The sequence below is a fragment of the Chinchilla lanigera genome, unplaced genomic scaffold, assembly GCF_000276665.1.
Source record: "Chinchilla lanigera isolate Chin_1 unplaced genomic scaffold, ChiLan1.0 scaffold00006, whole genome shotgun sequence".
NCBI lineage: Eukaryota > Metazoa > Chordata > Mammalia > Rodentia > Chinchillidae > Chinchilla > Chinchilla lanigera.
In genome coordinates this window covers 18603928-18630774 of record NW_004955407.1, presented here as the reverse complement: position 1 = coordinate 18630774, position 26847 = coordinate 18603928, and the positions used below count along the sequence as shown (strand labels likewise).

Genomic DNA, 26847 nt, shown 5'->3' with positions numbered 1-26847 from the left:
TAGTTTATTACTGTACACAAATAACAAACACACCGAGGGAGAAATTAGGGAAACCATACCTTTCCAAAAAATTGAAATACTTAGTAATCAATCTAACAAAAGAAGTAAAAGATCTATACAGTGAAAATTACAGTACTCTGAAAAAAGAGATCAAAGAGGGTTTTATAAAATGGAAAGATGTTCCTTGCTCATGGACTGGAAGAACCAACATTATGAAAATTGTCATACTCCTAAAATTGTTATACAGATTTAATGCAATTACAATTAAAATACCATTAGTATACCACATAGATCTAGAGAAAATATTCCTAAAATTCATCTGGAGCCAGAAGAGACCCAGAATAGCAAAAGCAATCCCGAGCAACAAAAGCAAGGCAGGTGGAATTGCAATCCCTGACTTGAAATTATACTACACAGCTACTGTTAAAAAATTGGCATGGTATTCACAAAGAAACAGACCTGAGGATCAATGGACCAGATTGGAAGATGCAGCCACAAACACAAACACACTCAGCCACCTTATCTTTGACAAAGGTGTCAAACAAGCTCACTGGAAGAAAGATAGCCTCTCTGATAAATGGTGCTGAAGAAAGTGGCTCACCACATGCTGAAGACTGAAACTAGACCTATGTCTATCACCATTCACCAAATTAAAGTCAAAGTGGATTAAAAATCTAAATATTAAAACAGAAACACTAAATCTACCGAAAGAGAAAGTAAGTAGAAATTTTGAAGACACAGGGGTAGGCAAAGAGTTCATGAACAAAAACCACACTGCACGGAAAGTACTTCAAAGAATCAATAACTGGGATCTCATCTTACTGAAATGTTTTTGCACATCAAAAGAAATCACCAACAGAATAAAAAGAAAATCCATGATTGGGAAAAAAATTTAGCTGACTGTCCTTCAGATGAAGGACTTCTGTCTGGAACATATAAAGAGTTAAAACAATCAGGCCCCTAAAATTCAAAGACCCAATCCAAAAGTGGGCATCTGAGATGAATATACACTTTTCAAATGAAGAAATACAAATGGTAAATAAATATAGGAAAAAATGTTCAACATCATTAGTCATTCAAGAAATACAAATTAAAACAACACTGAGATTCCATCTCACCCCAGAAAGGATGGCTATCATCAAGAAATCAACCAGTAACAAATGCTGTGGGGGCTGTGGAGAAAAAGGAACCCTTCTCCACTGCTAGTGGGAGTGTAGACTGATAGAATCACTGTGGAGAATCCTTAAAAAACTAGGACTAGAGGTCCCATTCAACCCAGGTATTCCCCTTCTGGGTATTTTTCCAGAAGAGCTGAAAACATCATACCACAGCAATATATGTGCATCCATGTTTATAGCAGCACAATTTGTAATAACTAAATCTTGGAAATAGCCCAAGTGCCCATCAACTGAGGAATAGATAAAAAAGATGTGATAATTTTATACAGTGGAGTATTACTCAGCTATAAAGAAAGGTAAACTTGAGGCATTTATAGGTAAATGGATGCAACTGGAGACCATACTCATAAGTGAAATAAATCAGACCCACATGTATAAGCATCATATTATCTCCCTAGTGTAAGAATCTGAAAGAGTAAGTAAAATCTGAATGTTGCAGTAGATATTGTGAAAGGGAAAGAAACTGCTCAAAAGGAAAGAACAACTGAGATGAGGGAAAGAAGAAAAGAAGGAAAGAAGGAAGGGAACTACATATATATATATTAGCTAAAATAATTGTACTACTAATTTCTATCAGTTTATTGAGAGGAATAGTTAATGTTTAATTGTTTGATCAACCTTGCATGCATATAGCTGGTAATCTGGGCAACTATTTTGAAGATAACAATATGTAATACAACAACTATTGCTGATTTCATCATCTTGTTTTGAAATTCTGTATCATTTTTATTGTTTTTGTGTTGTTTTATTTTTGTCTTTGTGTTTGTTATTTTGTTCTTTTTTTTCTCTTTAAAATAAAATTTAAAAAGACATTTTATTATGATGTATTGTAATGTAGTTTTAAATGTTTCTTTTGCCTAAGGCTTTTTGTTGAACTTTTTGAAATGTAGATTAATGATTTTTATCAAATTTATAAATTTTGGTGGTTATTTATTCACACCTTTTTTCTCCTCTGCATAGAAAACTTTAAGTGTACATAGTTAGGCTACTTGAAGTTGTTCACAGCACCCTTGTGCTGTATTCAATTTTGTTTTTTTTTTATTTTTATTTTAAAGATAAAAGAATGAAAACATCTTAACAAACACACATACATTTAAAAATAACAAAAAAAATACAAGCAATACAGAATCTCAGACAAGGTGATTGGAAATTAACAATGGTTGTTGTATTATATATTGATATCTTCAATTTGAATATTCAGATAAACAAATACAGACATGTAAGATTTTCTTTACCTCTCTCTGTTTTATTTTGTACAGATTGTATCTTGAAGTTTACTATTGTTCTCCTCTGCCATATCTAATTGCCATTTATGTCATCTATAGGATTTTTCATCTTGGATAATGTATTTTAGTTTTAAATAATTACCTAATTAATCGATTAATTAATTCTGAGAGAGGACTTCATTATATTGCCCAGGCAGGTCTAAAATATCTCAACTCAAATGATGCTCTTACCCCAAGTCTACAAAGTAGCTGAGAATACAGACTTATGCCACTATGCTTAAGTGAACTTTATGTATTTGATTTGAATTAAAATGTCTTCTATATCTCAACTTTGTGGACATATGGAATATAGCTGTAATTTTTTTTAGTGCACTTGTTTGGTAATTCCAACATCTCTATCAGTTCTGAGTCAGTGCATATTGACTGATCTATTGCCACCTGATGAATCATATTTTCCTTCTTTTTGCCAGCCTAGTAATTTTTGATTGGATACTGGACACTGTGTTTTTTTCTTTGTTGGCTGTATGCATTTTTGTTTCCTACAAATATTCTTGAACTTTTCCTGGCACTGAGTTAAGTCATTTGGAAGCAGGTTGATCCTTTGGGTCTTTGCTTTTGAGATTTGTTAGATGAGATTAGATGAGTACTCATTCTAGAGAAAAGATCCTTCTGTGTACTTTATCCAATTCTTATGAATACTGAGATTTTTCAGACAGTTTGTGGAAGTAGGCCTTCTCTACTTCCTGTGTTAGAACTGGATAGAATTAATACTGTCCTTTTTGGGGATAACACTATCCTTCTCTTCCTGGATTAGTTTTCTCATTTGCAGAACTGATCAATATTTATCACATACCCTCTGCTACCCTCTTCCTTCTGGCATTCTGTCCTGAAAACTCTTCCTACTTTCATCTCCCTGGAATCTCATCTCTGTTTTTTCAATTCAGGGAGTAACTAGGATCCACTTGAGTTTTCTTTAGTTTGTCAATTTTCTCAAGGTAGTAAAGGTAGTAAAGCAAGGCAGTGTTAGAATTCACCTTTGTTGTTTCATGTCCAGGGTCTGCTAAGTGGTTGTTTGAATAGTTTTGCGTCTTTTCTGTTACTTTGTTTCACATAGAAGTGCTTATCTAATTTCTGACATTCTATTTTGTCTTGAATTTGCAATAAATTTTTAGTACTTCTTTTTGAGAAAGATTAAATGAGAATTAAATTTCATTTCTTTGCAGACTTGAAAACTTTTGTTCTGTGTTTACATTTGATTGACTGGGTTGCTATTCTTAGTTTGAGTGTCTTGTTCCTCTATTGCTTTTCAAATTTGTAAATGCTCTTCCATGTTCTCTAAATGTTTCCATGTATCTTATTTTTCATAAAATGCCAATAGTATAAAAAGTTAATTCTCCTCCTTGGATAGCCTGTTAAACCTTAATGGCTCTTGCTTTCTGTGTATTTTTGATTATCTCTTCCATGTTAGAAGCTTCTATCAGATACCTGATAAGACTACATTATGATTAAGATTGAAAACACAAAATGTATAATAGAGATTGTCATAGTTTGGGGGATATTTTGTAAGGGACAACAATATAATACAGGACACATACTGTATAAGATTACTTATAATAGTCACCCAAAGAATCATATACAAGAGAGTGCAGGAAATCTGTCCACACACCATAGACCAGGAATCCAGCTGAGGGCCTGGATCCTACGATAATGTCCTGCATGAGTCCAGCTGAAGACCTAGAGCCCATAACAATGCCTCCCATGAGTCCAGCTGGAGGCCCAGGGCCCATAACAATGTCTCATGCAGGCCTGTTTCATGGATCTGCACTGGGAAGGCCCAAAGATCAGTGGTGGAATCTAGAAAGTCTGTGCTAGCAGGATAAAGGATCTGTGCTAGCAGGCTGAGGGCTCTGCACTAGAGCCAGGAGGTGATGCTCAGAAAAACCAGATCTCCCTTGCAAGGCACCACAGCCATTCTCAGCAACAGTGAGGTCCCAAGCTCCTCTGACGATCAAGATGGCTGAGTTCCCATCAGGCAAGCCAATGTAGTGTCTCCTAGAGACTAAACTGTGCACCATCTTCCCCTCTGGAGCCAGGAAGTGATGCTCAAAGTGAGGACCAGAGCTCCCCCAAAGTGAACTGAAGCTACTCTGGGTGCCAACGAGACCCTGAGCTCATTAGAGAATGAAACAGCCAAGTTCATCAAGAAAGCCAGCATGAAAAACTCCTCCAAAACAACCAACAGCTCCTTACATCTTCTACCAGCTCCAACAGCCTCCTCAGCTCCCAGCAGCCTCACTTTCTTCTCCAGGTCTGCCTCTTATGCTGCTAGTAACAATCCCCAGGTGGGCCTTCCACACCCAGCACCGTGCTTACTCAGTTCAGCTGCGGGTTATAAGTTGAACACCAGTTGTCAATCCACTACAGAGATGGATCATGTGTTTATAACTTGTTTGAGCTTCATGCAGAATAGTCCAGTGGTTGAGAATAATGTTGAGGAACCAACTTTAGGCATTTTTGCTAAAAATCTATTTTCTAGAGAGTGAAAGGTCCAAGTTTTGGTGTCATGGGGGAACATGAAGAAGTTGGAGTTTGTCCATTCAGCATTCAGCATCTACTTACAGTGCCTATGTGTTCAACTCTATCTGGCCCCCTCAGATCAGATACTTTGTGGAATAGACTGAAAAATAGCCATCTGAAGCCATCAGAGCATCATTCTTGGTACTTGAACATGTTACCTTATGAGGAATAGTTTTGCAAATATGATTAAGTTAGGACTGGATTATCTTCATGGTATCTAAGTACAGGAATGTACAGTAGTATATCCTTGCAAAAGAGAGGCAGAGGGAGATATGGTACACACATAGCACAGGAGGAGAAAATGTAACCTTAGAGGCCGAGTTTGGAGTGACTTAGTCACAGAAGCAGTGTTGGCAGCCACCATAACCAGCAGAAACAAGGGATGGAGTCTCCCCTAGGATCTGGATCAATTGAGGCCCTGCCAACAGCTTACACCTAATTCAGTGAAACTGATTTTAGGCTTCTGGCTTCTACCTTTGCAAGAAAATACATTTCTGCAGTTTTACATCCTCATTTGTAATGAATTTTTCAACAGCCACAGGAAGCTAATATATCATCTCTTTTACCATTTACAGAGTATAAACTTCCAGCATTTTATGAGTGTATTGGTAGGGCACTTGCTCAGCAACCTAAAATCATTTAGGGTATCTTGAGAGCTCATTGTTTCTCCTAGAGCTCTCCCCTAGGCCTTTTTATTTTATCCCTATCCCCCTTTAAATCCCACTCCTGAAGGTACCTTTTATTGCTCGTTTCTATGCCTTTCAAGTGTTCTGTAGTGTGAATCGGGCTTTCCCATGGCTGAGGGGAAGAAAGTACCTTGAAATAATCTTTCTCCTGTAACATTCAAAAGGTGACTCTGTTTTTTTTCTTATCCTCCAAGTCCTTGTACGATTAAATTTTGTTTAAAAAATACCATGCTGCAGTTTTAGTGGATTTTCCGAAGGTGTTGCAATTTTGTGCATACACTGTCTATACACTCAGTCTACACTTTTGAAGCAGAGCACATATCAGCGACATTGCCTATTAGCATTCTACTAAATATTGTAAGGAAAATGAAATTTCTTCAAAATGTAGGCTTGTAAAACTCCGAATATCACTTTAGATCTTTGACTCTTTTTCAGTTGAAAATAAGGAAAAGTTATCATTACTGAAATTAGGCTTCTTTCTTGTTTTGGAAACCCAATTCTCACATTCTTTTGCATTAGAAGTACATTCAAAAGAGTTTGGAAGTTTTGTGTCTATTGTTATTTTTAAGATAATTTGGTTTATAGAGATCTGTAACTTACTGAAGAACTAAAAAATATGAAGAGAATACTGAGTTTAATAGCCCGTGGTTCTTTAATACATTAATTTGCAATACTTGGACTTACTCCTTTTGTAGCTTAAATCCTTATTCAATTAAATTTGCCCATTTTGTTCCAGGATAGATCCACTGAATACTTCAAAGTGGGTTTCTGCCAGTGACCTTTCTAATATGGACTTGAAATGCTCCTTGTTTAGTGCATTGGTTTCTTTGGCATTTTTTATTTTAAAAAACAAGGCTTATCTATTTTTACCACAATGTTCTCATCATTATTTTGTAGAATTCTTTACCTTTTCTAGTAAAAGTCTGATCAAGTTTACAAAGTTTCGTCTTTCTCTGAAGGGAGAGCTGTTTAAGAAAGGAAACCAGAAATGTATTTCATGTCTTCCATTTTAAATTTCCCTTTTCTTGCTTCTGACTCAGCTCTGATTAAAATAGATTGCCCTCAGGAGCTGGAAAGATTAGAAGAGTGAAAACTTTTAACACTTAGAAGTTGCATCAAGTTTAGTTAGATTTTGATTGATCTTGTAGGGAAGTTACAAATTTTACTTTGATGCAGGGTTTTATTTGGAAACTTCCAGACATGCACCAATGAATCTAAATGGATGTTCTATGTTTTTTTTTTCCTGGCAACTCTTTGACTATTTTAACTGAAATGATGTTGGCATAGCTTTTACCTTTGTGGATAGTTTTGCTAGTTTGTTCCAGGTGCCAAAAAGATAAGATCCCTTCAAATTTTATTATAATGTGCACTTGCTGTGTAGGTGATATTTTTCTAAAATCCTCACTAAAACTCTTTTGTTAGGATATTTTTAGGAGAAATAACTCCTGTATTTTTGTTACTCTATTTATGGAGAAAAGAGAATTTCTTCTCTCTTTAATTAAAAAATACAACTGGTCTTTCAAAATAAGTCTTAATCTGATGTAATTTTATTAAAAAAGAAAGTGTGAGAGACATTTTATGTATAACTGCTAAAATTATACTTAAGTACAACAAAAAAATACCATCTTTCCCTGGGCCCTTGTTAAATGAAATTTCATGAGGGTAGATGAGTAAAAGAATCAGAAAAAACAAACAAACAAACAAGCAAAATACATGTGCAGTTGAGTTAGTTTTAAGAACTGCCATGCATTTCCTGGCTTGGCTAGAGCAAGATGTCAAACAATAAACTGAAATAAATGAACTCTGAAACCAAATAAAACCTGAATATACTCATACAAGGATGTGTTTCAAGTTTGGGAGAAGGAATTGTTCCTCTGGCTGACAAGTTGTTCACGTTTTCTTTACCAACCAGAGCAAATGTACTGACATGCACTATGATGTACATATACAGTTTTGACTCTCCCTAATACTGTGAACTCTTGGCTACTTTCCAGACTAAGGAGAGGTTAGCCAAAGACTAAAGCTCTGCTAAGACCACCCAAAGTATCAGGCCCCACCTCTTCTCTGAAACCATGCCACCATCAAACAAATAGAGACAATTTAAGGGAGGGAGAACGAAACAGAAGGCAGCTGGGGGAGAGGAAGGAGAAAAGGAGAAAGAATAGAAAATTCAACTTTTAATAAGAAGGAATCAAGTTCTCTTTCTTTCTTTCTTTCTTTCTTTCTTTCTTTCTTTCTTTTCTAAGAGATGAAAGTTATAAACAGTTGCATCAGTCACTCCTTGTGGGGATTTTATTTGTTGCTTTTAATTAGAAGTATACATTGTGATTTTTAAATAATACTCATAGTTTCAAACTACACTAGGTATTATTGAATCTTTCTTAGATTTAGGCATATACAGTATGTGGAGAATGTCTGCTTAGGGCTGGGGATATAGCTCAGTGGCATAAGTGCCTGCCTGCCAAGTGCAAGGTCCTGAGTTTGATCCCTGGTACAAACAAACAAAAAACAAAACAAAAAAAACCTGCCGGAGAATGTCTGCTTATTCTAAACAATTAGTCTATTTCCAATTTTAACCTTAAATTTGGATTGTAATAGTTTTCCTGGCAGGGAACTATAAAATTTATTCTACAACATCTTGAAGTTTTATGGAAAATTTTCACTCATTTTAATCAATCTCATTGCTTGTAAATTTTTTGGATCAAGATTTTTAGTCCCACTGAGATCAAGCTGTACTGAGATACTTTAAAAGATTCCCACAAATGTTTATGAGAATTATCCAAGTAACTATATGCTTATCATCAAAACATTCTTTTAAAATTATTTTAATTGTACAAATTTATAGAGTACAGTGTGATACTTTGATACAAATATACAGTGGATAATAATTGAATCAGGGCACTTAACATTTCCATTTCCATAAATGTTTATTTTTAAATGCTTGATTAACAATGTAATAATTGTACTTTCTTTACCATATTTCTCAAGGCTGTGGTTATTCCCTTCCTCTGCATCTCCTCAAACTTTTTTAAAAAATTTAAATGTAAGCACAGTGAGCAATGAGTTTGAGCAGTTCTGTGGACTGAGTGGGAACTCAAAGTCATTTCTAAAAACTGGCCATGAAGTGGAGAATGTCTAGTTTTGGTTCACAGCATCAGAAAATATCCTAAAATATCAAGACAGATCAACACACACACACACACACACACACACACACACAGAGAGAGAGAGAGAGAGAGAGAGAGAGAGAGAGAGAGAGAGAGAGAAAGGAAATGATTAAATAAGACAATATGAAGAAAGGACAAGGGGCATTTGAAAGAAAAGAACGACGAGGGCCAGGAATATAGCTTAGTGGTGCAGTGCCTGCCTGACAAGCGCGAGGTCCTGTGTTCGATTCCAGGTACCACCCCCACCCACAAAGAAAAGAATGGTGAGAGGAAGACACCAGTGTGAGGGCCTGGAGAGGAGAACCAACTACAGGTTGTGTCGGAGGGCACAGCTATCCACTGTTGGGTACGAGAGGACTGGATGGAGGTTGCAAGGCAATGACAAGACAGATACTGAATATAACGCTGGTGTCCTGCTCATGGTTCTCTTACTGTTCTCTGCGTACGTGCTCCAGGCTTTTACCCTGCCATGTGCATAGGATTGCTTTCTTTATTCCTGGCACTTCTTGCTCATTTCATATAAACATTCCCTTAGTGGTTTAAACATTTCTGGAAGCAATTATGTTTCTTAGAAGTAGCTCTGTGCTTTCCAGTCAAGATGCTATGAAAAATGTTGCCAGTCTTAAAAGTCAGACATTATTTTCCATTACTATGGAGGACCCTTAAAATTCTCATAAAGCAAACTTTGTCAGTGACCTAAAGTCTTGAAAACTTCTATGCCCATATGTTTAAACAACTATCTACTTACCAATCTAAATAGACACACATATGTATTTTTAATTGCTAACATTCTAATACTAGCACTCAAATAAACTAGCCTATAATATTCTTCAGAAGTTCTTGTTCCAACATCCTGAACTTGTGAAAAAATTGAGACAAGTTTTATTCTTTCAAGCACAACTTATTTTTAGGATTTTCTACACACAGTAAAACATTTCAAGTCTTATTTTCCAGTGGAAAAATCCACCATTTTAAAGATCTACCCCTTTAAATTTTTCATCAAACAGCTACACAGTTAACTTCAAAATTATAATCCTCAATTCATTGACAATGCAAATTATTTGCCAACATTTGGAAGTCAAACAGGGTGAGAGGGGAGAGCCTTTACATATTCCAGGTTTAATGTCTAAGCACCAGATGGAAATAATTCTACAAAGAAAGCAAGAAATCTGTTAGGATATTTTGGAGATCTGTTCAGTTCAGCAGCACGTCACTGGTTATGGAGGCCAATTTCTCAGAGGACTTATTTGAATTGCAGATACTGAAGTAGAACACTAATTTAACCCACAAAATGCTGAATTTTAGAGTTAATTAAATTTAATATTTTTTCAGTTTAAGGAATACCATTTTGATTTCACCAGTGACTCTTTTATATATGTGAAATAAAAATTTTGAGGTAGAGAAGTATGAGGAAAAGGGTGCATCTCATATAAAAGTACAAGAACAACAAAAAGTTTTACTGTTATCTACAACTATGACCATGTCAGGGAATTATAAAATTGTTTACATGTAGTTTTGCTATGAAAACCTTCTATCTTTATCAGATTTTAGTATTTACCATTGAAGGATTAGGATAAATTAACAATTAGTATAAATGAATTAGTTTATGGATTTTTGAATGGGTGATTTAATCTGAACAGAAACAAAAAGCAATAATATCTGCTTGGGAAATAATGGATGGTTAAGCTTTGACAATGAAAGATTAGGGAACTAGTGTGATACTAAGCAATAAATCTCAGAGAGGGCCTCTTTCATATGCATACCTGTGTTTTCTGGCAAAATATGTGTCAAAATTTGCAACCGTGTGACAGCAAAATTATGCATTGCATGGTAAGTTATAGATTTTGGATGAACTCCAACTCAGATACTTTTATAAGTACTTGACATGGTAAACAAAACACATTGACTTTCCAAACCGCAGTTTAAAATAAAAAACAAAATGCTACTATTATAATAGGGGATCAGAATGTCAATCCTCCCCACTCTTATTGGTATACTTTTTTTTTTTGGCAAAGTTATGAAAGAACTTGTTAGTATTTTATTGTCATCTATATATGACAGCTGGGCAATTCAAATAAATGAGGATGGAACTAATAGATGATGAGAAGTGAGTTGCAGTTTGCTTGTATATCCTGAGCTTAGAAAATAGAACCTTTATGGTGAGCAGAAGGGACAGAATATTCATCGCTCAACTCTCTGACTTGGTCCCATACTTTCTGCTACATGTTAGAGCAGAGAGATGAAAGAAAGCAAAGGAAATTCAAAGGAGATCAGGAAGAAAATGAAGGACAAAAAAAATGAGTAAGAAGTAATAATAGTGAAGAAACTGTACTCTTTTGAGTCATCTGTAAGATAGAGTTTTTGGTTTCTGGAGAAAGGACATTACTCAGTGAATTTACCTATATGTCACACACTTGATATTGCTAAAGAAAGCAGGGCAACTTTCTCAAACACTTAGCAGTTGTCCTGAAGAGGTGGAACCAAATCTATCAAAAGACAACGGACCATGATCTATGAATCCAGAAACCTACACATAACCCATCACGCCAGCCAACTGTGTAAGCTAATCATGTCTAGTTCTCTCTTTGCACAGCAGTTGTCTTTTATATAAGATATTGATTTGGATAATGCGTAAGATCTCCCCAAGCTCTAAGAAAAATTGAAGATTTTGGACTTTATTCCAGAAACTGAAGCACTGGTCCCTTGTTGTGCAAAGCGCACACATGTAACATCTGGCCAATGTCTGTGACAATTTTCTCATAGACTAGCGGGTGGAGTGGGGGAGAGATGAATTCAGGAGAATTCAAATCCATTACATTTATTACAGTATGTGCTTTATTTCTACTATTATGATATTGTAGTATATAATGAAATAATTATATATTCCTCTCCATAATGCAGCATCAGCAACAGCCCTGAAATTGTTTTTCTCTAACTAGATAGTCCATCTGGTTGTGAAGGGAGACAGTGACGCCTGAGTGTGTTGCCTGTATCCATTCTGCATTCTAATCTCATTTTTATTGTTGTCACTGAAGAAAACCCTGCTTCACAAAGATAGGATGTTGTAAACAGAAGCAGTCTTTCTAGTGCTTTTGTGGCAAACCTAGGATATTCCCTGTTGATTGTCATGCAGAATGTATGGAGATTTGAATATTCTTTTAAGGTCACCATTATATGTGATATCAAGCTGTTGATCCTCTCCTAGCACGGACAAAATCAATTCACCTGACTTGTTCACAAGGGGTTTGAATTCATTCCTTCCCAGTTTTGGGGGCTTTTGTGGTTGGGAAGTTCATAATGCTCAAACTCCTTTGAAAGCTGAGATAGGTGACCATGCTCCAGCTGGGAGACAAAAGGCCCAGGCTCATTCTCTTTCAAAGTTGCTGGTAATATTTAGAAGATGTCAAAAATTCCAATGTTTATTCATCACATAGATTCAAATTTGGAAACAACCTCTTTGACTCAAGTAGCGAAGCCAGAAACCATCTAGTCATAGCAGCCACTGTATCCATGCATGCACCAACACAACACAACAAATTCACTCTTCTTGACATGTTATTCTTCAAGGACTTGACCAGTTCTGCACCTGTGGTATAGTCCATGTTAATGAATCTATCAATACTAATAACAGTGCTTACTTTTGAGTTATGCATTTTTTCAGGAGGATGTGTGAGAGGACATGTTATATGTTATGCACTTATTTTTTTCCAACCAACAGTATGGACCCCAGGATTTGGGACCTCTGCCTTAATAGATATATAATTTACATTAAAAAAATTTTTTTAGGGCTTGCTCACTTTCCTGATACTATCTAATGAATCACAAAATTACTTTGGGAATGCATAATTAATCTTTTTTATTGTCTGTACTCTAATCCAAGTTTACGAAGATTTATGCTTATTTCTATATGTTTTATACTTTTAACTCTTACATTTAATATTATTACACATTTTGCATTAATGTTTATATATAATGTCATATAGAGGCTCAGTTTCATTCTTATGCATATAAATAACCATTGACTCAAAATGACTACTTTTTGCCCACTGAATTTGCTTGGCAGTCTGTGAAAATTAATTGACCACAAAAAGAATGGAGTATTTTTGGACTTGCAGCTCTACTGCAATGATCTTCTTCTGCATTGTCGTGCTAGTACATAAGATTTGAAATTGGAAGTATGAACTCTCCAAATTTGTCTTTCTTTTCAGAGATTGTCTCAGGTTTTCTGGGTTCCTTGTATCCATGTAACTCTTAAGATCATCTTGCCAGTTTTGGTGAAAAAGGCAGTTAACACTTTAGTAGACCATATTGAATTATAGATCCATTTGGGAACTAATGCTCTCCTAATAATATTAAATCTTTTATTTTATGGATATGTGATGCTTTTTCATTTATTTTTTCTTTAGTGTTTTTAATGGTATTTTGTAGTGTACATGTTTTGGACTATTTTGGTTAAATTTATTCCTAAGTGCTTATTTTAGATTGGGATAGAATTGCTTTCTTAATTTCTTTTTTTAGGTTATGCGATACTAGTATATAGAAATATAACTAATTTTTCTACATTAAACTTGTATCTTGAATTCTTGATATACTTGTTTATTCTAATAAGATTTTCTCAATTTCTTAGAATTCTCTAAATAAAAAATCATGTCATCTGTAAGTAGATAATTGTGTTTTATCCTTTTTAATTTGAATGCTTTTTATTTCTTTTTCTTGCTTGAATGTTACAGCTAGAACCACCAGTCCAATGTGCAATAGCAGTGCAAAAGTGAATATCCTAATCTTGTTCCTGAGCTTACAAGAAAAACATTTAGTCTTTCACAATTAAATGACATATTAGCTGTGTGTCATAGATGGCTTTAGAGGGATGGGAAATGACCTTTTGTAGATGAGTATTGCCTTATATCAAATATTTCCCCTTTATCTATTGAGATTATCATGTACTTTAGTTCTTTTTGTTTTGATTGACGTATATTTCCACCTCTGAGGTAAATCCCACTTAGCTACAGTATATAATCATTTTTTTATGTTACTGAATTTGGTTTGCTTGTATTTTGTCAAGGATTTTACACTAATAATCACAAAGGACTTGTTCTCTAGTTTACCTTTATTATGATTTCTCTGATTTGGTATGGTAACAGTCTTCCAATAGAACAAGTGGGGCCCATTCAACCCAGCTATTCCACTTCTGGATATTTTCCCTGAAGATCTGAAAATATCGTATCACAGTGATGTATGTGCACCCATGTTTATAGCAGCGCAATTTGTAATAGCTAAATTATGGGAGCAACCCAAACGTCCATTCCCTGAGGAATAGATTAAAAAATTGTGGCATTTTTATATAATGGAATATTACTCAGCTATAAAGAAAGATAAACTTGAGCCTTTTATAGGTACATGGTCACAACTAGAGACCATACTCATAAGAGAAATAAATTAGACCTGCATATGTAAGCAACGTATTGTCTCACTAGTGTAAGAACTTGAAAGAGTGAATAAAAATTAGAAGGCATGATAGACATTGTGAAACAAAAGGAAAGTGCTCAAAAGTAAAGGGCAACTGCGATGAAGGAAAAGAGAAGAGAAAGAAGGGGAAAACTATGTATGTATGTATATGCAGGGTAGTTAACATAGTTGTACTACTGACTTCTATCGCTTTACTGAAAGGAACAGTTAATGATTAATCATTTGATCAATTTTTTATGACTATATTTGTTTTCCGGAGTAACCACTTTGAAGTTATCAATAGGTAGTACAGCAACCATTGTTAATTCCCTGTCACCTTGTCTGTAATTCAGTATTGCTTGTATTGTTCTTGTGCTGTTTTGTAAATGGATGTCTGTTTGTTAATGTGTTTTCCTTCTTTTATTTTTAAAATAAAAAATTTAAAACATGAAAAAACTGAAAGAATAGAATGAATGGGGAAGTGTTCTCTCATGTTCTGTTTCATGGAAGAAATTTGTAAAAGAGTGATGCTAATTCTTCTTTAAACATTCAATGTAGTCAACCAGTGAAAGCAACTGACTCTTGTCTTCTCTTTTTGGTTTAAGTTGTTAATTCAGTCATTTTACTTGTTACAGGTAAAGTTTAGGCAATATTATTAGTGTTCTCAAATAAATAAATTTAATTTTGTTAATATTCTAAATGAAGCATATAAATTCTATTTTCAGACTCCATTCTTCAATGCGAATTTTCTTTTTTCGGGACTCGAACTCAGGACCCTGCACTTGCCAGGCAGGTGCTGTGCCCCTGAGCTGTATCGCCGGCTCTATTTCTGAAAGAATTCATACAGACTGCAGCATTCTTATTACTGCGCATCTCTTCCTTTTTCCTCACTCCATTAAAATGCGGGGTTGAAAAGCTTTTTACTCTGATAACCTAATGAGAAGTATGCTTCTGTCACATCCAAAATGACCGTAATGCTTAGGTTTATCCATTACTTCATTCATATAATAGGGTTTGCTTGCTTTTAAAGTCAGTTGGGCTATAATGTTATTTTCCTTTCCGCTGCTGTGTCATCTCATTTTCACAGACTGGTAGTGAAAGAGAAAGGTATTGGGTAGCACTCATTGACAGACATAATACCAGTGTCACCCTTCTCCCTGCAGTTCCAAATCTCCTTGCTGGTGACAGTCCCTGCAGTTCCAAATCTCCTTGCTGGTGACAGTCCCCTCCTGAGACAGGAGAACTGGTGGGGTGAGAAGCTCGGGTTCTTCCACATGAGGTTTTGTTGATTTTTAAAAATTGTTTTCATGTTTCCTTTTTCACTTATACTTGTTGTAAACTTTACTATTTTCTTCCTTTTACCTGATTTGCTTTCAATTTGCTATTTTCCTACTTGCTTCAGGTGGAAGCCTGTGTTATTAGACTTGAGATCTTTATTTTCAAGGTGGATATTTGCAACCACAAGTTGTCTTCCATGCCCTGCATTAATAGCATTCATAAGATCTGGGGATGTTTGGATTTTGTTTTTGTTGATTTTTGAAATACTTTTAAATTTTCTTTATTTCTTTTTGATCTATTGTTTTCATTAGGAGGAATTGTTTAATTTCTATGTATTTGTGAATCCTTTAAATTTTCTTCTTTTGTTGATTTCTGATTTAATTCTATCATGATTGAGGGCATATATTATATGATTTCAATCACTTTAAATTTGTTAGACAATCATAGCTCAACATATGGTTGATAATACAGAGAACAACATGCATGATTATCTGTATTCTGCTATTGCTGGGCAATATTATATACATTTATGTCAGATTGTGTTGTTTCATGTTCAAGTCTTTATTTTCTTGCAGATATTCTACCAAGTTGTTCTACCAATTATTGAAAGTTGTGTATTGAGGTTACTATTTTGTTGGCTTTCTCATTTCTCCATTCAGTGTTGCTATTTTTGTTTCATGTATTTTGAAATTTTTAAAAAAGTGCATATATATTTAAAATAGTTATCTTCCCAGTGAATTGCCCCTTATCATTATAACATGTCCTTTTTTGGCCTGTAGTTTTGGTTTCTTTTTTTAAAGTGTCTCATATCTGGTATAATACAGTTACTCCAGCTCTCTTTTGTTTACTATTTGCATAGCACACCTATTCCCATCTTTTCTATTTACTTGTCTTTGCACTGACTGTGTCTTACAGAGAGCACACAGTTGGTCACTATATTTTATTCACTTGTCAATATCTGTTTTTTGATTATTTTATCTATTTGCATTTGTTCTTGATGTCATTACTGGTAAAGCTGGTATTTGTTTATTGTCCATCTTTGTATTTGTTTATTGTCTTATGCTTGTTTATTCCTTAAATCCTCCTTTACTGCCTTTAAAAAATAATAGACATCTTCTAGCAATAATTTTAATTTTCTTTTACTGTATTTTTGAGTTGTTTTCTTATTTTTTGTATCATTAAGATTGGTTTCTTTCCTTCCTCTTTTTGGTACTGGGGATTGAGATCAGGACCTTGCACTGGCCAAGCAAGGCACTGTGTTGCTGAGCTATGTTGTTGGCCCTCTATCATTAAGATTATATTTAATGTTCTAACTTTAAAAAAACTACTTTGGATTCATAAAGCTTGACTTTATTATTATACGAAAGCTTTGCTCCTCTATGTCTCCATTCTTTGAACATTTTATGTTTTTTTTTGTCATGAAAATTATAAAAATACATAATATACATTAAGAATTTAAAAAATACCTTCAGACTTTAGATACATGTAGACAGTCTTAGTTATGATCTCAAAGCATTACTGTGAGTCCTAAATGGTCCAATCCATGCGATGTGATCATAATCACAGTCCCTAGCCCTAGTAAGAACTCAACAAAGATTGTTTTATAAAGTTGGCAAAGTATGTGATAATCACTTGGGCACACTTTCAAATATCTTAAGGGCAGGGAAATTCCCTGCCTAATAGAGTTTTCCCCCTCTATGTGTTAAACACTCTTGTCTTTACATTTCTGTTCATATATTCATCTCATTTTCTACACAATGACATCAGACTTGTTATTCTTCTGGAACACATAGAAGAAATTTTTTCAGTTCCTTCTACCTGGAAATCCTTCATTTGGCATGTGTAAATCTCTTGTTCTGAACTTTATAGTACGCACTTCTTTAGCTCTTTTTCAATGGACATGGTCCTTAGAATTCTTATGATTTTTAAAATATTTATTACAGTTTTCAATGTTTCCCATAAACTCGAAACCTAAAACTAGTCTTATCAAGACTCTGTTTAAATTAAATTAGAAAATGTTTATAAGATTTCATGGCCACTCAATTCCATTTATAATGATGTAAAAAAGGCAACTTTATAGCATCCTTTATTCTGTTAACCTTTCAAACTCCATATACTTGTTCTTTTCCTGCCCCCAATTCATCCCCATTTAGAATCCTCACTGAATATTGAAAAAGTGACATTCATATTATGCATTCATATTAGAAAAGAGTCTGTACTTCATTAATGTGAGAACATTATTAGTTACTTCCTGCTTTTGCATTTATTATTTGTATTAGTCTTGTTTCAGTTATTATTTTTCACTGTTGTGGATTTTAAGAATGCAAAATATACCTCCCAATTTTATTTTTAGCTGTGAAAAGCTTTGCTGAAAATCCTCCAATGCCCATCTCTCTACCTATACAAAAGGTGATGATACTTTTTCAATTTTTAGTTATTATTATTACAGTCTGCAATTTGTAATGAGTACGTTCCTCCTGGGGAATTGGTATATGAATATAACATGTCTTAATTACTATCTTCATCCCTTTCCCCACCTCTCCCTTTCCTCTGCCTCCATCTCTTGGTCCACTTTCCATTTCTAAAAGATCTATATCCCTATTTCCGTATGTATAAGGAGTCAAAACTTGTAGAGTATCATCGACAAGTAAAATTGCCTCTCCTGATTTTTGCTTATACCTTCTGTACCACACCATCTCCATGGTTTATGGGATTACTAGAATCTTAGAAATTCAACCAGATTGGTGCCTTTGCCCACATGGCAACAAACTGCAGAGACCCAAGGGGTCTGATGCTTTTATGAAAATGAAAGTAGGGCCAGGGATGTAGCTCAGCGGCACAAGCGCCTGCCTAGCAAGCACAAGGTCCTGAAAAAAAAAAAAAAAAAAGGAAAGTAAATGCTCCTAAAAATCACACATCTTCAGAAAATGGTGAGGGAAGCCTACACTTTAGAATTACCAAGGAGTAATTTTTGTTGTTGTTGTTTTTACCAAATCTAAAAATCATCGAGGTCAGTGATCATCTTAGAGTCTCCAGAGGTTAAACAATTGTCTAGCCTAAGATGCATGCTTAAAGAAGTGATTGCTGAGTATCTTAATCACTTTCCCATAACTGGGCCAGAATTCTCAACACCTACAATTTGAAGGAGAGGTTTATTTTGGCAAATGCTTTCTGCTCATAGTTGGTCTGCTGCATGGCAGAAAGGGGATGGCAGAAAGGCATGGCAGAAGAAAAGGGGCTCAATCCAGGGTTATCAGAAAGCAGAGAAAGAGAGGAGCTGGTGACAAGAATCCCCTTCCAGCTCACACCTCCAGTGACCCACCTCCAAACAGGCGCCACCTCCTCACTGAACATTTAACTACTAGCTTGTGGAAGGGTGAATCCATAGATGAGCGTGTGCCTGGATGATCCAGTCACCTTCCACACACATGAGAGATCGGGGGACACTTTAGACTTGAACCATAACATTGACTGAACCAAGGATGAGCTATGAGAAAAAAGAATAAAACCTAAAACAAGTGCAAGAATAAAGGAGGAATTTGAGATTATTTTGTGAAAGATTGCATAACAATTTTAATTGTCCTCATTTAATTAGAGGCAGGGTGATATCAACAAAGAGCAGTCTTTGTTTTTAAAACAGGCTTGCCTTCAGCCACTGGAACATTGACATAGTAATATCGTATTCCTAAAAACGAGTAATGCCCATCTCCCAGACAAGCCCTCGTAGTCCTTAACTTTGAAAATCCTACACAACAGCATTTCAAATTTATGATTTAATTGGAACTTAAAGGAATCATTCTGTATCATAACATACTGCTGCTTTTTATAATTATAAGGCTGGAATTTCAAGTGAGTACAGTTTTGAGGCAAGCAGACTATAATAACCAAAATGAGACCAAACTAACATATATATCTCCCATGTGGTGAGACTCCTAATGCGTTGAGTTTTCAGGAGTACTTCCTTAGTGAGATCTAGGGTCATCCTACTCTGACACTGACAAGAGTTTGGGAGGTCTACCACTGGTGGGTCACCACATGGACAGAAAGAAGACTAAGTAGAGCATTACTCCTTTTTAGGAATACTATGTTACTATGTCAATGATCAAGCTAAGAATCTGATCCTGTTTGTAGTAATCAAGGAGTTTCTTTGTTTCTGACTTTTTTTTTGGTTCCGGGAATCGAACTCATGACCTCAGGCCTGCCAGGCAAGTGAGGTCACTTATGCCACTGAGCTATATCCCCAGCCCTCAAGGAGTTTCTTTGTGATTTTTAAGATAGCAAAAGAAATCCTACATTGTGTTATGAAATAAAATCTATTTGCAAGCAGTAAGTATCATCTGTACATCATAAGAGTTTGGATAAAATTTCTAATTTATTTTATTGAGACAAAAGCTGTTTTTCCAAATTTGTTTGTTCTTTGTGTTCTCTTGATTCACCTCTGCATCACGGTCCCACCTTGCTCACTGCAAAGTTACATTTGTGTGCCTGGCTTCTAATTCTCTGACTCTCCTGATGGACTTGCTTGAAGTAGCGCCTTTAACATTCAGTTGTTAGTGGCGATTGATTTCTTCTGTAAGCCTGTTAGAATTGCAGCTGTTTGTTTTATGTATTATAAAAATGAATTTCTTCCCTTTGATCCCATGACAGCCTCTTTTTCTTAGCCCAGATGAGTTTGATTTTTGCTGTACTGCCCTTGAGATGGGGGTTTTGAACATTTTACAGGAAAAATATCGTCCTTGCTGTTGTTCAAGCTGCAAATGCATTCCTTTTTTATTAGAATTACTTCATTTATTAATACCATCAAGTAACTACTATCCTAAATACAGCAGATCAGGTGACACTTCTATGAAAATGTTTCATAATCAGTATTGCAAATGTTATACTCACCTTGAGAAAACTGTGATAGGCAAGAGTAAACTGACTGATACAACCCCCAAATCTCAGTCAGTGCAAGTAGTAATTCTACCTCTCTTGACTGAGAGCCTGTGCTTATTTTGGTCATTTAGAGATACAGGCTAACAAAGGGTCCATTTCAACTGTGTTTCCATGATTACCAAGTTAGGAAGGAAACATGCCAAATTGCACACTGACACTGAAAGTTTCTACTATAAAGTACTGCATGACACCTCTACTCATATTTCTTGGTGAAAACCCTGGTCTGGCCACAGCTCATGTAGAAGGACAAGGAAGTAAGATCTGTTATTTGTCTGGATAGAGAGGAACCAGACAACAAAAGTTACACCTTTTATAGCAGACAAGGCCTTTGGAGTCTATTGAGAGTGAACACACATTCAAGATTATCCAATCTTATTGTCAGCAATGGTGACAAAAATAGGACCTTGAATGACAATTTATCATGGCTTAAGTCACACAGCCCTCACCTGGAATGAACTTGATAAATGATTGGACCCACATAGCCACATAAGAAGCGAAGGGGCAACTGAAAGGCAAAGAACTCAGCTGAAACGATGGCTTGAGAAAGCAGTGCTGCTCTTCAGACAATGTTTGTTGACTACAGCTTGCTGTGAAAACAGTGGCAGACAGACGGGCTTGCACACTGTACCTGAGGGCGACTGGATCTTTCAGAGCAAAGCTGAACTGTGCATAGTCCTCAAAGAGAAAGGTAAGATACTGCAAAGTCTGTAAAAGGAAAGCAGAGGGCACCATATGACCTTCGATGAGTCTCTTCTTTCCATGGACCCCTCCGACCCCTCATAGTCATCGCCAGCATTTTCTTGCAGGAAAAGGCAGACTATTTAAATCCTCTTTTGTATGTTGCTAGGAGTATATATTCCTTATACCAATACACTATTAGAGGACATAATGTAAAATAAATGTAACCTTAATTAAAATGTTCTCCTATTTCTAATTCCGTGGTCAAATGTAAAATTAATGGTCCTTTTCTGTCACTTTGGATGATTTTTGGACTCTTTCCAAACCATTCCTTTTATTTATTTATTTATGTATTTATTTATTTTGGCGAGTATGGGATGATGATGAATCAGATTAGACTTGCCAAAGTAAAAACGTTTACATTTCTCAAGTTCCCCTCTGTATTGAATGTGACACCCTCGCTCTGTAATATATTCAGGTGGAATTGAATTTAAACTTCAAATGTGTTTATTTTTACATTCATTACACAAGCTTTAAAGGAAATTTGGCATCTGAATGAATGCATTTTCACTCACTAAAATGCAACAAAAAGTATTCCTAAAGCTGTTACCTTTGCTGATTGATTTGAAATTGCACATTTCAGAAGATAAGTTTGTTTCAAATTTATGCTATCAGTGGACCTTTTTCAGAAATAACCAGTTGAACTTTGCCAAGAATTAAGGCTTCTTAATGTAATCCCTTACTGATTACTACTTTTACATGCGTTTGAGTGTTTATAGAAATTGGAGACTTTTTTAATGGTGCAAATGTTGTTTATATAAAAGTGCAGGCATTATAATACATGCAAGTCTATCATTAATATCACGTTTATTAGTGTTTAAAATCCTCTGGCATTTTGCTGATTTTTCTAACAATTTTTAATGGAGCAATAGTTATATCTACATGTATGCAAGTATCAATTGGGGATACTGGGAGGTCTGCTTTTCTTTAGTCAGAAATTCTGTTAGTTTTTGCATGTTAATACAAAAGTTCATTATTTTAGATGTAGCAATTTTGTAACACTTAACTGTAAAATGATTCCAGCCAGTGTATTTAAGAGTTCTCAATATAAGTTTTCTCTGTTCTCTTAGAAGCAACTTTGAGCTGTCTTTTAGTTATCTATTGCTATGGTAGAAACAACCTCAACACTTCATGGCTTGAAACAACTGTTACTGCTCATGATTCTGTGGGTCAGGAATTCAGGCAGAGCTCCGGGGTGACAGCTTTTCTCTGTTTTCCTGGTACCACCTGAGGTGATTCCCATGGGGCAGAAGACTCACAGTGGCCTCCCTCACATATTTGGGGCTTAGTACTAAATGCTGGCAGAATATCTTGGTTCTCTTCCAAGGGTCTTATCTTTTTTTATGTGTTCTCTTGTCAGTGACTTGCCTTGATGGAGTTTCTTTAATTAAAAGGGGAATTTTGAAGGACCAAAAGAAAAAGTCATAAGGCTTCTGAAGACACAGGCTCATAATGGAACATAGTTACATCCACCGCAATCTATTGATCAAGCAAATCATGAGGATATCCTAAATTCAAGGAGAGGAGAAGTGGATTTTACTCCTCAGTGGGGGAGTTGCACAGTCATGAGGTCTTGTGGGGAAAGGGGTTACTGCAGTTTTTTGTTTTTTTTGAGGGGTAATATATGACCAACTCAGCTGAATGAATTGCATTTTTAAGAATATTACTTACTATGTGCTCTTTTGCCCAAATTGTAACCCTGATTTTAGCAGTTGATAGTATGAAATTCTGTGTTTTTATATTTCTCTTTGGGAACTACTGAATTTGTCAGTACATTGAAGTGAGTGGTTCACCATCCTGTCTTTTAGAGCTTTATAGCTGGTGTGGGTTGGAGGATACCCCCAAGTGGATGAATATGGAAGCACTATCAGCAATATCAGAAGCATCTGTTCTTCAAATATCTCTTGACTATTCACTACGGTTAAGTTCATTTGGAGACAGTTACATGAATAATGATGAGTAAAAAAAGGGATTTATTATAGGATGTTTGATGTATTTGTCACAAATCTTTGCTCCTTTGTAATGATCCATAGGTATCCATAGGTCATGTGCCCATAGGTCAGTCATGGGCTTGTAGGAGTGGAGGACATTTCTGTACATTTTTGAAGTTGGGCTTGCCCAGGTGATTTGATTTTGCCAAAAGAATATCCGCCATCTTGATGGGAACAATAGCATGAAATGTGCTTGTGCAGTGGGGTTTGATTTACTTATTTCTCTCCGTCCCCAGCGTAAAAATCAGGTCTCAGAAGTAGCACACATGTAGATATAGGCAAGGAGTCAAGTCCAGATTGAGACACGGATTAAAGAACCAGGGCTATACAATCAGTTTAGATTGGCTGTCAGGTTATTTTTCTACCTATAGACAAGTAACGGTCTGTCTTGTGCAAACAAAAGACATCAGTAGGTAATTATACTGTAATGCAGTATACGTAGCATAGAAGTGTCCTTACCCTATTTTGTTGGATCCTGTGTATGTGTGATTTACAGTGGAGCAGTGAGGAGATGCTATAGAAGGAGCTGACACAAAGCTGCATCTTAAAGAATAAATGAAGGATGTGTAAGAGTTTACAAAGGAGGGACAAGTAGTGTTATGAGCCAAAACTCAGAATAAGCAAAGGAATAGGGGTAAGGGCCAATGTGACATGGAGAAAATCATATAAGCAGTTCATTGTTCTTGGAATTGAATGAATGGGCCAGCCCTTATCAAGAAATGCAAACCTTTAAATTGAATTTGCAATAGATTCTCATTCCAAGAGATTTCTAAGTTGATAGTAAGTAAGATTGACACAAACTTTGTTGCTCCAGCTCAGCTTTTTAGAGTACATGCTGTACTAAAATTTATATGAGTACAGATAGTTTCATTGTTTCTGGCTTTACAAATAATTAAATTTTAAAAAGCCAAATAATTAAATTATATTTCAATCAAATATTTCAACTGTGTAGCTGCAAAAGCTATAGATAATAATTGTAATCATGCTTTAAAAGAGAAAAATGGCTAATTGAAAATTAACACGAAGTAATATTATACTGCATGGTATTTTATATAAAAATTCCAGGTGGTCCTCCTCTCAAGTACTAGCTGTACTTCTGAAAAAGTTTGTAAATCAAATTGTATTAGGGATCATTATAAAAATATCCCAATAGGGAAAATTTTTAGAACTATAGATATATGTTTATTTCATAATTTTCAATTTTTAAAAGAGAAACAAGTCTTACATTTATGCAGTTATAAATTCAGTGTTAATTTCTATTTTAATCTGAATTTTAGAACTACAAAAGCCTTTTAACATCTTGTGCTCCTAATTTAGACCTTAATTACACTTTATTAGCTATGAGAGCTTGGGCAAATGTCTAAATCTCTCTGTACCTCACTATCTTCATTAATAAAATGGGGAAATAATTATTACCATATATTGAGCTCTTGTGGTGATTAAATGAAATCATATATGGAAAAGTGCCCAACTTACTCGGCATGACATATGGCAAGCACCAAATAAATGTTAGTTATTTACGGTTTTTTTCTAATAACAGTAGTAGCATAATTATTAATTACTATTGCTACTTATCTTAAAGACAGGAGGCATGGAAAGTAAAGGACTTGGGCTCAGCAGTTTTGGAATTTGCAAAAGATTTTGGTCCTTGAATTTCATACCAGTGCTCTTTCCTGCACAAGGCTATCCCTCTCCCTGAATTTTCAAGAAGTTCATGATGAGAGCAAAAAGCAAGTCTGGAAACCACTGTACCCACCAACTGCTTTGAAACAAGACACAAATTACCAAATGGAAATATAAAAAAAAGGGGTATGCAACTGTTGCCAAATATAAACACAATTTTTAAAATTTCAAATGACTGTGTTAGGGTGAAAGGTTTTCTCCCCCTGGGAATTCCCCACTTGTGATAAGCAATTTTGCTTGGTCGTTCAGAGTTCGTGGCCAAATTCCAACACAAGCTGTAGAAAGTTTTCATAAAAAATGAACAGACCACTTACATTAAACAAGAAGGCTGCTATTTAGTTTAGAAAGCAGAACTGATGGCCCTTTCAATTTTATCCCAATGACTGCAAACAGCCCTACTTCAATTTCATTACAAGGTAAAAGTAGAAAAGCTAAACATTAAATCTCACAAAGAAATATAATTTGATTTCATGTCATTAGAAGCCAGTGAAAAGTAGAGAAGGATATGGAGTTGGCTTAACTGCTTCCTTGCTAAATAAAACATCCGCCCTGAAGTTGTGCACCTCCGTGCTCCCAGCTGTCCCTGTTGAGGATAACTTTGACTCATTAGCTCATTCACTTCATGGGAGCCCATCTGAGGGTCACACATGTATCCTATTAGCAACAATGAATTAATGGGTGAACGTGTAGTAACGTGATAGCAAAATTCAGTAAAAATTCTATTTGAACTTAATTCTGTGGGATATGAACATAACTCACAAAGGAGTACTCTGATCTACAGTGTGGAATAATTTGCCTACTGCTCTTGGTTTGTGATTAATGAAAAGTCCTCAGGAAATCCCAATTTCTGATTAAAGAGAGTTGATTATGATTAATGTATCCAAATTAACTGCTCCCAAAAAAAGGCACTTCATAATGATCTGTGTTGTTCTTCCAACTTTTAAATTCTTGAGGCTACTTTCTTATCTGTGGTCTTTTCTCTAATCACCGATGCTGTATACTTGGTTTTAAAGTTTTGGGTTTTGGTTAGTAAGACAATAGTCCTTTATTCCTGCATGTAGAAAATATTCGAGGTTTCAGGAATTTTCTGCTCTCTCTTCTCTAATTTTCTGTAAAAAAATAGTGTCACTTACTGGTATTTCCAGAACTTGCTATAAAACTAGAATATCAAGTTCAATTGTACCTGATCTAATCTCACAAGCTAAACCTCAGACCAGACCATTTACTTTCAGCCATTATACCGTGCTGTTTCCCATGGTGCATAGGTAAAGTTTGTGTTGAAACAAGTTGTATATACCCAGGAAGATAGTTATGGAGGGACAATCATTTCATTGTTCAATATAGTTACTTTCAGTAAATAAATTACTGCAGACCACATATTTAAAGCACTATAAATTTTTGTGCTTTTCATGATATTTGCAAATACTTTTATGGGGAATTTGGAAGTGTCATATCAAATTATATTGACGATGTTATTTTAAGCTGGAAGTCTCGTATAGATAGCATTTGTTATAAAATATCTACTGCTTTTTTTAATTTTAAAAATAAAAGGAGGAAAACATTAACAGATAAACAATCATTTACAAAATAGCAGAAGAACAATACAAACAATACAAAGTTACAAACAAAGTGGTAGGAAATTAACAATGCTTGTTGTATTACATATTGATATCTTCAAAGTAGATTCTCATGAAAACAAATGGAGACATGCAATACTGATCAATCAAGGACTCATTAACTGTTTCTTTCAGCAAAGAAATAGAAGACAGTAGATCAACCATGTTAACTACCTTGTATATACATAAATACAAAAATTTCTCCTACTTTACCTTCTCCTTTCCCACATACCAGTTGCCCTTTACCCTTCAGCGTTTTCCTTTCATTTCACAATGTCTATTATACCTCCAAGTGCTTATTAACTCTTTCAGGTTTTACACTAGTGA

The 26847-nt window shown here is 35.3% G+C and overlaps 1 long non-coding RNA gene across 7 annotated transcripts in view; it reads left to right on the top strand.

Moving 5' to 3' along the window:
- The window catches only part of LOC102012158, a 218619-nt gene that overhangs the window by 71600 nt on the left and 120172 nt on the right, over positions 1-26847 (top strand). For all 7 annotated transcript variants that reach the window (XR_001231625.1, XR_259571.2, XR_001231628.1 and 4 more), the window contains one exon: positions 20924-21180. This is a non-coding gene — a long non-coding RNA (uncharacterized LOC102012158). The remainder of the gene's footprint in view (positions 1-20923; positions 21181-26847) is intronic.